This window comes from Panthera tigris, chromosome E3 (genome assembly GCF_018350195.1).
Source record: "Panthera tigris isolate Pti1 chromosome E3, P.tigris_Pti1_mat1.1, whole genome shotgun sequence".
NCBI lineage: Eukaryota > Metazoa > Chordata > Mammalia > Carnivora > Felidae > Panthera > Panthera tigris.
The window spans coordinates 34,717,921-34,732,321 of NC_056675.1; positions in this window are offsets into that span (position 1 = coordinate 34,717,921).

The window sequence follows — 14,401 nt, forward strand, 5'->3', positions numbered from 1 at the left end:
TGCTTCTCAGGGCGGCCATGGCATACCCACCCTATCTGCCCTCTTTAAGATACTCTCCTATGCCCTCCCGGGTCACCCCCAGCCCTGTTTCCTCACACTCTGGCTCTTCCTACCTGGAACTTTTGGGCAGAAAATCCTAGTGAATCCAGAACTGGACTATGGGCCACTGTCTGCATCTGTGTAAAACTAGAGGTAATCCCAGTGAGTGGGGGTTTAGAGTAGGGACTGAGAACATAGTCTCTGAGCCACAGTGTTAGGGTTGACTTCCTTGCTCTGATACTGACCAGGTGTGTGACTTTGGGCAAGTATGGTGTCCTCTCTGTGGCTCACTTCACTCCTCCAGAAAATGAGGACAAGAGTAATAGTACCACCTACCTTTAGGGGTGGCTATGAGGATGGAATAAACTTAAGGCTGTGCCTGGCCGGTGGAAAATACGACACAGTTGTCTGTCCTAATCACGAAGTGATGCAAATTGTTCAGAATGTGATTGAACCCACGTCTTTTGCTTTTCTTTTCCGTCTTAGCCGGAATGACATTATCCCTTGGAAATACCCCTTCACCTTCACTGTCAGACTCACATTTAATGCTGGGATTGGACACATTAGTAGACAGTATGGTTTTGTCCTATATTATAAAGTGTTTGCCTCTCTCACTGGACTTCTCAAGTCCGCTGAGCTTGTTAAGAGCAGGCACTGAGGGCTATGCAGTATTTTATCCCCAACATCTGTTGTCTCTACACAGTGGTTCTTTGTCTGTCAGGACAGCATGTGGTGTGGTTTGGTTTGCTTTGGTTTGCATTGGTGAGCCAGCAGAAGCTTTGGGGGAGACAGGTTTGGGCACATACCCCACCTCTGCTCCCCTCCCTTTGTTTTGGCCACGTTGATCCCATCCATGTCCGTATTATTTATTGCCATTCACTACCACTGCTTTAATCTGGATGTCTGCCATCATTACAAACCATTTCTATTTTTTTCCCTTGTCTCCAACTATTTCTTCCCATATGCCCTACATACTGCAAGATTAATCTTCCTAAAATGCAAATTCAATTATTGCTTACCTCCCTGTCTCTCCCACTAGACTGTAAATGTATTGTATCTTTCCTTATGTCCACGATCCCAGAATAATGTCTAGTGCAAAACAGGTGCTCGAATTACCTAGCTTTACTCCCCCCCCCCACCCCTTTTTTCCCTGTGTTTATATCCTCAACCCTTAGAAAAGAACAATCCATATGTCTACCAGGGGGGTAACAGGTAAATATATGGTGGCATATTCATAGGATGGAATACCAAATAGTAGATGAAATCAAAGAACTACATCTGTGTGTATTAGCAAGGACAGATCTTAAAAACAGACTCTTGAGTGAACAAAGTCAATTTCAGAATGATATGCAGGGTATATGCAATTTATCTAAATAACATTCCACAACTCTTTATATTTTTATGGTTAGACAAAGTATATAAAATACGGACCACGTATACAAAAGAATTCATTATTACCTCAGGGGGAGGGATAGAAAAATGTCCTTGAGAAGTATGTGGAATTTGGCTTTATTAACTATGTTTTCTGTACACGGAGGGAAAGAGACAGAGGCAGGGAGACAGAGATGGGGGAGAGAAGAAAGAAAAGGAGGAGGAAAGACAGGAGAGAGAGATCTAGAGCTGGAAAGAACCCTAAATAAACTAAAATCCAGGAAGAGCTGAGCTATTCACAGGAGAGAAGAAACCCGTGACTTCTTTTATTCCCAGGCAAGGAAGGAGACAGAGATAACTCACTGTCCATTGTTGATGGAAAGGAGAAATCAGCCCAATTTTTAACAGAACTGTGGTCTGGCGGGATGGGTTAGAATCCACTGGAGCTCCGGCAAAGGGCAGGTCAGAGCCCACCTGGGACTCTACTTTGGGGGGCTTCACTCAGTGCACTGAGGCTGCGTGTTGAAGGCTGAGATCGGGGTAGAAGGGCCTCAAGGAGGCCTGAGGTGTCTGGATCCTTTTCAGAGAGCTGGCAAAGCCTCACTAAAGGTTGGAAGAGATGACGAAACCCTGAAGCACAGACCAGGTGTTTGGCAGTGGCTGGTGAAAGGTCGGGGCAGAGCAGAGAGCTGAGACATAGCCCCCAGTGCCCACGGGGTGGGGGGGGGCAGGAGGGGGGGCTGGGCAGCATGGTGGGGAGAAATGGCCTGAGGCACAGAAAGCCAGGTGGGGGTCACAACAGAATTCCTCAGTGCCCCACAGAGCTGGTGGCTGGTCTCATAAGACAATGACATCTCTGGAGTCTGGCCGGTGCTCAGATGCCAAGCTCTGTTGAAAGCAGAGCCCTCATCCTATTCTTGAAAACATTTGAGTCTAATGACAGCTGTGACAAAATCTAGTCAGGCTCGACTCAGATTATACTCAGTCCCAACTCTACAATCTGATGGAGAAAGATCGAAGGATCGGTCAATATTTTAAGGAAGACTGTTGAACGAAGGAATGAATGAACCCGTGAATGAACGAATGTAAGTCTTTGATATTAATCCAGCTTTTGGGACACCTTGCTAGTAGTAAATAAGCTGTCAATTTGGGGCCAAAAGCTCCATTTAGTAAGAATGAATTTGCTCTTTCTCTACATCTGTTGGAAAGCTCCAAGGGTCACTGACAAATTTTTAAGCGCAAGTAAGCAAAATGAAGTAGATTTTTTTATAACACTGAATTTATTCAATTTAGAGGGCTGACATTGATCCGATGGTGTCTCCTTATTTTCCTGGTGTTAAAACGCTCTTTCTTCCATGAAGTGATGATATTCAGTAGCTGCTTTAAAAGATGTAATTAATTAGCAAAATGAAAATCTGGCTACTCTTTGAGGGCCCCCTAGATATGCTGGACTTATTCTAGTACCTCTGGTGATTGAGGTTTTTCCTGTCTCCCGACCGAGCTGAGTGAATTCATTATTTGGGGCTTGGATTAAAAAATCACTCACTCCCAGAAATATTTCCTGACGCTGCAGACTTCTGTAGGCTCTCCATGTAACAGACGCCCATGGTATTTGTCACTTTTCTAAACACTCATCAGATGTGTTTCTGCGAAGTCAACGTGAGTAGATTATAGCTCAGTGAGCACAAGCGCGGTGCTGATTTTTTCCACCCCCAAATCCGCAGGACCTACCACCGGGCCTGGCACAGAGCACTTGCTCTATTGACATATCTGCTGACATATCTATTGACATATCTGCTGAGACTTTGTCTGCCTCAGTTGCCCCCAAGTGCACACGAAGCGCCTTCTCATAATTACCAGCTTCATCTTCCTCGGGAATGGTGGCAGGTGGGTGGGCAGAGGAAGGCAAGCTCAGGGCTCACTCCTGCCCACCCATTAGGCAGGTCTTGCAGCCCCAGTAGGTTCAGAGGAGAAGGAAGAACAAAACAGATGTTTTATGCGTTCTTACTTTCGATTACGCCAGTTGTTCCTCATCAGGGTCTCTGAATTGTTATTTTATTAACCTCATTTGATTTATGCAGAAATTGAGACTTGAAGAGATTCAATCATGTGTTCACCTGAGTTTCCACCACAGCTGGGGTAGAGCTCAGTTACTGCTGCCTGCAAAGACCACGCTGTTTTTGCGCTCTGTTGGGTGCGGCCCATCTCCATCCAAGACAGGTGCCCAGTCCTCGTGCACTCTGGGTTTTTGCGAAGATTCGTGAGAAAGCCAGAGAGCCCCCACCCTCGCTGCCCCGCCCGTCTGGGATCCGGCACGCAGGTGCCTCTCTCCCCCTGGAGCAGACGCGCGTTGGCTTCGTTTCCCACTCCATCAGTAGGAAATCATTACCGCGTCGCTAGGAAAATGAAACAATGCACGTTGTACAACACCCACGGTGACACTGAGAAATGAGGAGCTGCCGTGAGGGCCTCGCAGCCAGATCCGTACGCCTGCCAGCCAAATCACAAACGGCCCTGTGCGCATCTGTCTTGGAGAACAGGAGGTTCCACTGTGGTGCGTGACGTACGCACAGACGTCAAGGAGCAGCCCAGTGGAGGGGAGCGTGGGGGCCTCAGTCGTGGGACCCACTGGTGGCAAGGTCCGGGTTCTCCACAGCAAGCACACGTGAGCAAATCGTGGAACAGTCACTTCCCTGAGCGGGAAGCCTTCCAGCTACCTGGTAGCCAGGTAACTTCTCACCAACATGCCTGCTGACCCTGGTCCCTTTGGAATACTTTGTCTAGAAGCTCCCTAGTTGCTAAATGACCCGTCACTGACCATCCTGGTCAGCGTTTCCCAAGGCGCGGGAGGCACCTCTGAAGAGACTGTAGCTGGAGACATTAACTCGCAGAGAGTGAGGCTTCTCTCCTTCCGAGATCTCTCGAATGGCTTCACCCACCAGCAGGAGATCCCCATCCTCTCTGTCTTGACCCCTCTCTCTCCAACACTTTCCAATCTTCCTTTAAAGAAATTTTTTTAAATTTTATTTTAGACAGAGTGAGTTGGGGAGAGGGGCAGAGGGAGAGAGAGAGAGACAGTCTCAAGCAGGCTCGATGCTTAGCACAGATCCTGTGATCCCACAATCCTGGGATCATGACCAGAGCTGAAATCCAGAGTCGGAAGTTCAACTGACGGAGCCACTCAGTGGTCCTCCAATCTTCCTTTTGGATGAAGAGGCAGTGGCCTTCAGGCCATCTGGAGTTCTACACCGTGTTCTTTTTGTCTTATTTGTTTTTATTCTTTTTTTTAATGTTTCATCTATTAAAAAAAATTTAATGTTGGTTTATTTTTGTTTGTTATTATGTTTATTAATGTTTATTTATTTTTGAGAGACAGAGAGTAAGCAGGGGAGGGGCCGAGAGAGAGAGGGAGACACAGAATAATCCAAAGCAGGCTCCAGGCTCTGAGCTGTTGGCATGGAGCCTGATGAGGGGCTTGAACTCACCAGCCGAGAGATCATGACCTGAGCTCAAGTCAGACGCTTAACCAACTGAGACACCTAGGCGCCCCAAATGTTTTATTTATTTGGGGCGCCTAGGTGAGAGAAGGCAGGGGGGAGGGGCAGAAAGAGAGAGACGCACACAGAATCCGAAGCAGGCTCCAGGCTCAGAGCTGTCAGCATAGAGCCCTATGTGGGGCTGGAGCTCATGAGCTGCGAGATCATGACCTGAGCCGAAGTCGGATGCTTAACCAACTGAGCCACACTGGTGCCCCTATTGTTTTTATTCTTTACTCATATTTATGATGAGCAGTACCTATTTTCTGCTTACCATGGGAGGAGGTAACTTTTTAAAACACACTCATTTCTATTTACTAAGAGAGTCGGTGTAAAGAAAAATGGACACAAAACTTGCACAGATACAGGGAACGTGCTCCCCAGCTTCTGACTATGTGAGCGTCACTCTGACGTAGCTCCTGGCTCTGTCTTCCCTGAGCTCCTCCCCACAGGTGCAGGAGCAGGCCCAGGGACTCACTGTCCTCTCCTCTCCCACTAAGCAGAAGTTCTGACGTTGAAGAAGGCAAGACTATTCCTCAGAGTCTCTCCTCTCAAAAATAACGTTCTCATTCCCCTGGACTGTTTTACCTGATGAGCTCCCAGTGCTCTCCCAAGCCCGCTTCCCTGGTCCTGAGCAATTCCAGTGTTCTGCCTCCTTCTCCTCAAGAGCGCCGTGTCTAGCTACATGTGCAACAGCATCAAGGCCTTTTTGTTCTCCTTTGTTGCCTTGCTGTGTCACGTGGTCTTTTGATATGCCACACCACAAACGTAGTGTCTGTGAAAATCCCTCTACGCTACCCACCTTGTACCTGCAGATCTATCTCAGGGCTCGTTGGGCATTATGTTTAACAGAGAACGGCACATCACTCAAGCGTTAACATCAGATTTAAAAAAGAGCAGAGTCCTGACTCTTGCACCTGGCAGCCGTAAGTCTTGGGTCATGAAACGGTTGCCCATGAGACTCAATGACTGGCTGGTGACTTCCAAATGTGGAGTGACACCACCTACTCTTTAGGAGTAGTGACACCAAAGTATTTATCCTTGGATCTACACAGGATTTACATGGGGGCTCTATGTAAAAACTCATCTGCACGATTAAATACAAGACAGGCATCGAGGAATAGCTATTTGGATCTATTAGAAATACAGGAGTATGAAGATCGAAAAGTATATATTCAAGATTAGCAGTAAATGTCAAAATGCTGTTCCTGTACTTATCCACCCAAATGCATTGAGGCACCATTCTGGATAAGACAGGGTGGCAATGTGTCGGTCAAGACCTTTCTCACGTAAGCTGATACAGGTACAGAGAAGGAAACCACTGGAAATGTTTAAGGACATGGAGATAATCTGGCCCCAAGGGACTCCGACCTGGAACTAAAAGCACATTGCTAGCTAGGGTTGCCTCTCCATTTCTGTAGGGCTCCCTGGGATGTCTCCTCTTTCTCACATTTCTCTGTTGCTGCATATCTGTTTTATTTTGCTTTCTTGGAAACCATATTTAGCTCCAGAGCTCCTCAGCCCTGTTGGACTGATTGAAATATCAAGGATTGGCAATTTTATTGACTTCCGTTGGGTGAGGTTTGACTCCTGAGACAGTCAACTCTATGGGAGTGACGGATGGTAACCAAGGTCATTTTGTAGACATGTGACAACAGAAGGCCTCCCCGGAAGGTGGCAGAAAGGTTAGCAAACAGGGACTGTGGGGTGACCAGATCCCCAAGAGATGTCCACCACAGGGGGGTACAACGAAATATAGACCACACTGCTCTGAGATCTTCCTGGTTATATGATGGAAAAATGGGCCTAAGGTCAGAGAAAAAGGGTTGACCGAGGCCGCATATCTTGTGGCTACCCAGTCACAATCGGGCGTTAGAATTCTAGTTTTATGTTTCTGCGATGGTGATTTTTAAGTCCTAACTGTAGCCAGTCGAATGTACCCACAACTTCCCCCTCACTGAAATCCGCTCTTCACCCAATCCTGAAATATATTATTTTCCCAATCCAAACATGTCAGGGATTTTATTGCATTTGCATTTCAAACCTGATAAAATCATTTTCCGGGTGACATTTTTCCTTGAAGGCAACTTCAAATTGAATATTTTTTTCCTTGTTATCTCCCTCTCCCTTACCAGTCCAACTTCACTTTCAGATTGCAAATCACTTGCTATCCAGAGAGAGGCAACGATCTTTCCCTCCCTGGTGTGTGGAGAGGCTTTGCATTTCCAACTTAGGTCGATAAGTAGAGAAAACCCTTTCCCAAGCACCTTAAAATATCTTCATTGCCCATATCTCACAAGCTGATCTTTGCTCTTTGCCAGATGCTACCAGCGGGCACCTCCTGTGATGCCCCGAAGGCAGGTGACGTTAGGCGATACATTCCTATTTGGATTTCAGGGCTCCACCCTTTGTATGTGACCCTCATTACTGATTTGCCTTAAGCACTTGTAACAAAGGGTACTGACTAGGAGTCAGGGGGTTCAGGGTGTGAAACCCTTTCTGTGGGTGACACAGGAGAAGAATAGAACCTAAAATGTACATACTTGGAAGAGTCAGTGAAATAACACCTAGGGTAGTGCCACGCCCACGCCTTACACAAGATTGTAAACTCTTATGAGTCCTTTGTGATCTGCTTCGCATCATCTTTCAGCAAACCCGAGCTTAGGAAGATCGTTACTATCAAGTGGGAGACCTCATCTTTCAGTAAGGAAAAAGGTAAGACTCCTCACCCCAACAGCTGGCTCCAGCTTGGAGCCCCTTGAGGCTAAGTGACACGGGGTACATTTCTTAAGGTCTCTGGTCCCCTGGAAAAGAAGGACACCTCAGGTCTGCTGTTTGCAGGGTGGGTATGAGGCTACCAGGCCATTAGATGTGCTGCCCAGAATAGCTCTGCGAGCTACTGCTCATACGAGAGAAGGATCTGTACAGAACTTCTCCTGGGGGCCAGGCACCATGCCAGAATTGGATGTACTCTGTGACATTGTGCGCTGGACAGACAGTGCACGCATCCTTTCCAGTTAGATCCATAAAGAAACGGAAGCACCGAGAGGTCAAACTCTTACCTTTGTAGGTGTCAGTGCCGGGGTTCATGCCCAAACTGTTGTCTTTACTGCCTTTGTCACTGGATTCCCGCTGCCAGAGGTCTCGGGTCTTTTTTTCAAAACCTAAAATTAAAAGGGACAGTGAGCGGAAATTGTTATGAAAGAAGAGAAAGAAATTTAATGCTCGGAGAAAAATTTTCTTGGCATTTCCTCAAAATACTAATTGAAAACTTGTTTAAACACCCAGGACTGTCATCCAGATGGTGAAACATATAATTAAAATAATTACCCTAAATCTGGCAATCTAGAATTATCACTTATTATTATTAATATAGCACCTATTCAGACAGAATTAACTTTTTTTTTACTTCCAATTCCTTCTGTAATATTTAGCACAGCCCCACAGGCAGAAGGATTATCTGTCTTTTGGATAAAGTCTTTATAACGCCTTTCATATGTATTCACATTCACCTAGAAAGAGTGCTTCCTCAGGCATGGAATCATTTACCCAGCAATCCTGTGATGGTGGGCTGCCTTGCTCCCTTTCAAAGACGGGGATCTTGGGGCGCCTGGGTGGCTCAGTCAGTGAAGTGTCTGACTTCAGCTCAGTTCATGATCTCACGGTTCGTAGGTTCGAGCCCCACGTCGGGCTCTGTGCTGACAGCTCAGAGCCTGGAGCCTGCTTCGGATTCTGCGTCTCCCTCTCTCTCTCTCTGTGCCTCCCCCACTCATGCTCTGTCTCTGTCTCTGTCTCTCCCTCTCTCTCAAAAATAAACATTAAAAAAAAACAAAGATGGGGATCTTAATGCCCCCACAGAGGTCTGCCACCTGGCTACAAAATGATAGGGCAGGGATTTGATTTCTCAACTCTTAACTCTGATCAGGTGAAAACTTTTTGAATTATGAAGACCAAAGAAATAAAATGGAATTAATAATGTGCCAGAGTGCCTGATGTCAACCTTACTCAGTAAAACAAACCACTGGGAAACACCTACCTTCCCAACCTTAGGAAGAGGGTTCCGCGTGCCCTTGCTTGAGGGTACGTCCCGCAGTGATTTGAAAAGTCTGAAAAAAAATCACGCAATATCATGTAATTGTCGTTTATTACAGACTTCCGTGCCTTGTATTGATTCTATGACGCTGAGTGACACAAAAACGAGAGCTCAAAGTTGTACACAGGGGATAGATGACTCCCCATACCTAGAGAACTGACTGAAAGGAAATTCAGTGAGCAGTTCACAGATCTTGTGCTCGATAAGAGACGTGTCCTTCCTTTTCAAGTTTTTATGTTTTTGTATCATGTGTGATGATGACACTAATTTTATAAGAAAGATCATCGCCGATGAATTTAAAAAGTGCAGATATAGAGGTGACGACTGAAGGGTTACCTGATTCTGAGATAGCTTTCGTAATAGTGACTGAAAAATGTAAATGGCAGGCCTTTGGGCATTTTTGTCTTCTTTCTCAGATGCCTCGCAGCTGTAGTGAGCTACATCGTTCTGTGGATTTCATTGGCTGCCTCACTAATGTATTAATTTTGTCTCTCTCTGCTGGAAACACTCACTGCTGAGGGGCTGGGGCTATTTGCCTACTAGCTCTGATTGGGAAGGAGAGTGATATTATGCATCTCGGGTAACCAGGGTTGACTGACTGGAGAATGTAAACGAGTTGAGGGACACGGTGGGATGGGCATGAGAAACCATCTAGCAGGAGGGCCGAGGAAACTGCAAGACTCCCGCCCACCCCTGCCAGGTCCATGGTGCTTAAAAACAAAACCAAAAATCCGACAAGAAAAAAGAACGTAAAGGTTTTCTATCAGGTTCCTTCTTGGCTCAGTGACAACAAATAGTCCCCCCGGATGCGGTCTCATTCACTCCGCCTGAGAGGGGCAACAGGAAGGGGATCAGCTTCACAAATCGGACAAGCAGGTTCACATCCCAGTTGGGTCATGACGGTGCTAGCCGCTGGAACTTGGACAGGACCCTTAACACTTCTGAATGTCAAGTGCCCTCTTGGTAACAGGAGGACAGTGGAAAGTAGAAAGGAAAGCATGGAGATTACAGACCACGGTTTGGCCTACGATTACCACCTCCTTTCCCATGTGGCCCTGGCCTGTTCCCATGTGGTGCCACCCTGGGGCCATCTCTATGCCCCCAGATACCCTGAGCTGTGCTTTCCTCACCGGGGTTTTTTCAGGTTATTTGCTCTGTTGGAAATGACACCCAACTCCTCCTCTGCTGTCCCTATTTTTCTGCAGCCTACTTCTCCTTCCCTTAGGGGACCCCTCCTGGTTTTCAACTCCACCGGGCTTCTCATGAACCGCAGACCAGGGGACTCCCCTGCCTGCTCATGATGCCCATAACCCCATGTATCATCCCATCAGAGCACTTGTCCCCGTTTATAATGCTGTGCTTGTGTGATGATTGGATTATTGTCTTGTCCTCTATTAGAACAGAGGCTAAGGGAGAAAGTGGTGCCTAACCCAGTAGGTTCTGAATATGCATTTGTAAAACAAATGAACAAATAAAGGAAGCAAAAATGACAGCGTTTTCTGTCTTCATAACTCACTTGATCTTGGAATTGAGATCTAAAAGATGGAAAGATGATCAAAGAAAATGGTCAACATTGTGAACACTATCCATCCCTGTAAAATCATGCAAATAACTTGCTTTTGTAGGGTTATACACAGGATGGACCCGAAAGAGTGGACAAAGATAAACTAACAGACGGTGTATTGTGAGGAGGATGATTCAAGTTAAAACATTCTAAGTTGCGTATAATCTTCAGCGGGAACTTAAGGAGAGAGATAAACTTTGACTCTATTAAGTATGGCTGCTTTAATTTCTGGAGTAACCACTAAAACCTTCAAAATAAGGAATCTAACTTACAAACTGGTAAAGGACAAACAAGAAAATGGAGGCAGGGAGGGTGGCAAGCTCGATCCGTCACAGACAGGAAAAGAGAAAATAAGGAATGGAAAAATATAGAATAGGCAAAGCTCCAAAGAATAGGTCTAACTCAATATGGACAAGACCTTTTGGGGGAAAATTTGAAGCTCTCGAAGAAACTCTTAAAATAAGGCTTAAGTAGGGGCGCCTGGGTGGCTCAGTCGGCTAAGCATCCGACTTCAGCTCAGGTCACGATCTCACAGTTCGTGGGTTCGAGCCCCGCATCGGGCTCTGTGCTGACAGCTCAGAGCCTGGAGCCTGTTTCGGATTCTGTGTCTCCCTCTCTCTTTCTGACCCTCCCCCGTTCATGCTCTCTCTCTCTCTGTCTCAAAAATAAATAAACGTTAAAAAAAAATTAGGCTTATGTAAATGGAAACATACCCCATGTTCCAAAGCCTTACTAATGCCAAAAAAATGCCAATTATCCCCCAAATTGGTCAAAAGATGTAATTTGTTAGCCAGTAAAGTCCCTATAGTGTCTTTTGTGGAACTAAATACCTGATTGTAAAATGTATACGGAAGAATGAGGGGGTCAAAAATAGCCAGGACACTCGTAAAGAAAATAAAATGGCAAATAATAATTGGCAAGCCTAGAGTTACTATGAAAGTATATAATAATTAGGATGCTGTGGGCATATAGGACAGAGATGCACAGAGCAATGGATCAGAATAAAGAAAACAAAGCGTCTGTGTACAGACAAACTTGGATTTGAAAACTTCGTGTCTGATGGAGAACAGCAGTTTTACATCAGTGAAAAAGAGGGGGTCTTTTTTTTTTTTTTCAACTTTTTTTTTTTTTTTTAATTTATTTTTGGGACAGAGAGAGACAGAGCATGAACGGGGGAGGGTCAGAGAGAGAGGGAGACACAGAATCGGAAACAGGCTCCAGGCTCCGAGCCATCAGCCCAGAGCCTGACGCGGGGCTCGAACTCACGGACCGCAAGATCGTGACCTGGCTGAAGTCGGACGCTTAACCGACTGCGCCACCCAGGCGCCCCATGAGGGGGTCTTTTTAATAAACCATGTCAGCCCAACAGATTATCTACTGGGAGAATGAGAAAGAGAGAAAGCTAGGGAGAGAGAGGGGGGATTCTTCACCTTTTCATTTTCTCAAGAGAGCTTAATATTTAAATATGAAAGACTGCATTTTAAAGCTGGTGTGTGAAAAATAAAGCATGTCTTTATAACATCTGAGTAAAGTAGAATTTCTTAATCAAGACACAAAACCAAAGCCACAGAGAAGTCGGTAAATTTGACTATGTCCAAATTTAGAACTTTTGTTCATCAAAACACAAAGCCAACACGTAAGACCTGAAACAAATTCCAAGTTGGGAGAAGTTTTCAGCAACACATAAACCCAGCAAAATGTCAGTAACAGTATATATTAAAAACTCCCCCAGACTTAGTAAGAAATACCAAACAACCAATAAATAAAATGGAAAAAATCCTCGAATCATCATTCCCAGAAGGGGAAGGGCACAGGGACACTAAAATAAGAAAAGAAGTTCATCTTCAATGGTAATTGAAAAATTTAAATGCAAATTAAAGCCACAGTGAAATATTTCTATTGGTCACTTTGACAAACTTAAAATGTTTAAAATTAAAAAAAAAATTTTTAATGTTTATTTATTTTTGAGACAGAGACAGAGCATGAACGGGGGAGGGTCAGAGAGAGAAGGAGACACAGAATCCGAAGCAGGCTCCAGGCTCCTAGCTGTCAGCACAGAGCCCGACATGGGGCTCGAACTCACAGACGGTGAGGTCATGACCTGAGCCAGAGTCGGAAGCTCAACCGACTGAGCCACCCAGGCGCCCCTTAAAAGTTTGAAAATATGCATATGGAGAACAGGCACTCACATACAACTGCTGGTTGGGAGCATAGACATTTGCAACTGCTTTAGAACATACCAATCATTATTTAATATAGTTTTTAAAAAATGGGCAGCCTTAAACATCATTAGCACCATTGTTTCCACAATGACATTTAAAAAAAAAATCCCTGGAGGGGTGCCTGGCTGGCTCAGTCAGTTAAGTGTCCGACTCTTGGTTTCGGCTCAGAGCATGATCTTGCAGTTTGTGGGATTGAGCCCTGCGTCGGGCTCTGCACTGACAGCACGGAGCCTGCTTAGGATTCTCTCCCTCCCTTGCTCTCTGCCCCTCCCCCACTCACATGTGTGTGCATGCACATGCTCTCTCAAAATAAATAAACTAAGAAAAAAAAAAGAAACCCTGGAAATATCCAACAAATCCAACAATAGGTGAACAGGTAAATAAATTGTGGCATATTTATACACTGAAATATCACACAGAGGTAAAATAAATACTACCTATACATATCACAGCTTGTTTGAGCAAAAAGTAAAACAGAAACAAATATTAAAAGAATAGGTACAGCATAATTTCACTTATGTAAGGCTCCCAAACTTGAGAAGTGACACACTGAATAAGCATTACCTGGTACAACTTTATAGAAAACCTGAGGAAGGGTAATCACAAAATTCAGGAGATGGTTAGTTATCTTTAGGCTCTGTGCGGGGGATGTATCCAAGGTAGGTTACACAAGGAAGCCTGGAAAAGCAGTGGTGACATTCTTCCTTTTGTGTTGATTGGTGCACTGTTACACATTTTGTTACTGCTTATATGTTACTGTGTTACTGTTCTATGATAGACTTTATTCATGAAGTATCACATACTTTTCTTTTAAATGAAGGAAGGACTAGTTAGATAATTCTGCTCACTTAGAGTATTCATTTTCCAACCAATTACATTTTGTAAATATTAAAAAGTTGAAACCAACTCAATTTTTTTTTTTCTTTTTTCAATATATGAAATTTATTGTCAAATTGGTTTCCATACAACACCCAGTGCTCATCCCAAAAGGTGTCCTCCTTAATACCCATCACCCACCCTCCCCTCCTTCCCACCCCCCATCAACACTCAGTTTGTTCTCAGTTTTTAAGAGTCTCTTATGCTTTGGCTCTCTCCCACTCTAACCTCTTTTTTTTTCCAACTCAATTTTTCTATTCTGGCTTTCTGAGGCCCTGGGATGCCCAATGAATAGACAACCAGACCACTTATCTTGTCATTTAGATTTCCTTTATTTAGATTTAAATCTGCCTTACTCAAGACATGCTCTCCATGAATTGAAATCCCTTGAAAGCCATGCTGGTTATAAAAATGGACAATGAATAGTCCCTTTGAACAAACTATCATTCGTAAGGATCTATAGAACTGTCACTTTTCCTCGATTGTCCTTACATAATGAAGTAGACCTTTTTCACTTAACTGATTAAAGGTGGGTGATTGAGTCATCTTGCAGACATGTCCATTGCCCTGTGGAAACCAACACCTTTTCTAACAAGAATGCTTAAAATGAAAATTATTCTGTTCCTCTGATGAGTCTTGTTAAAAGTCGGATTAGCAAAGGAGTACCTGGGTGGATCAGTCGGTTAAGCATCCAACTCTT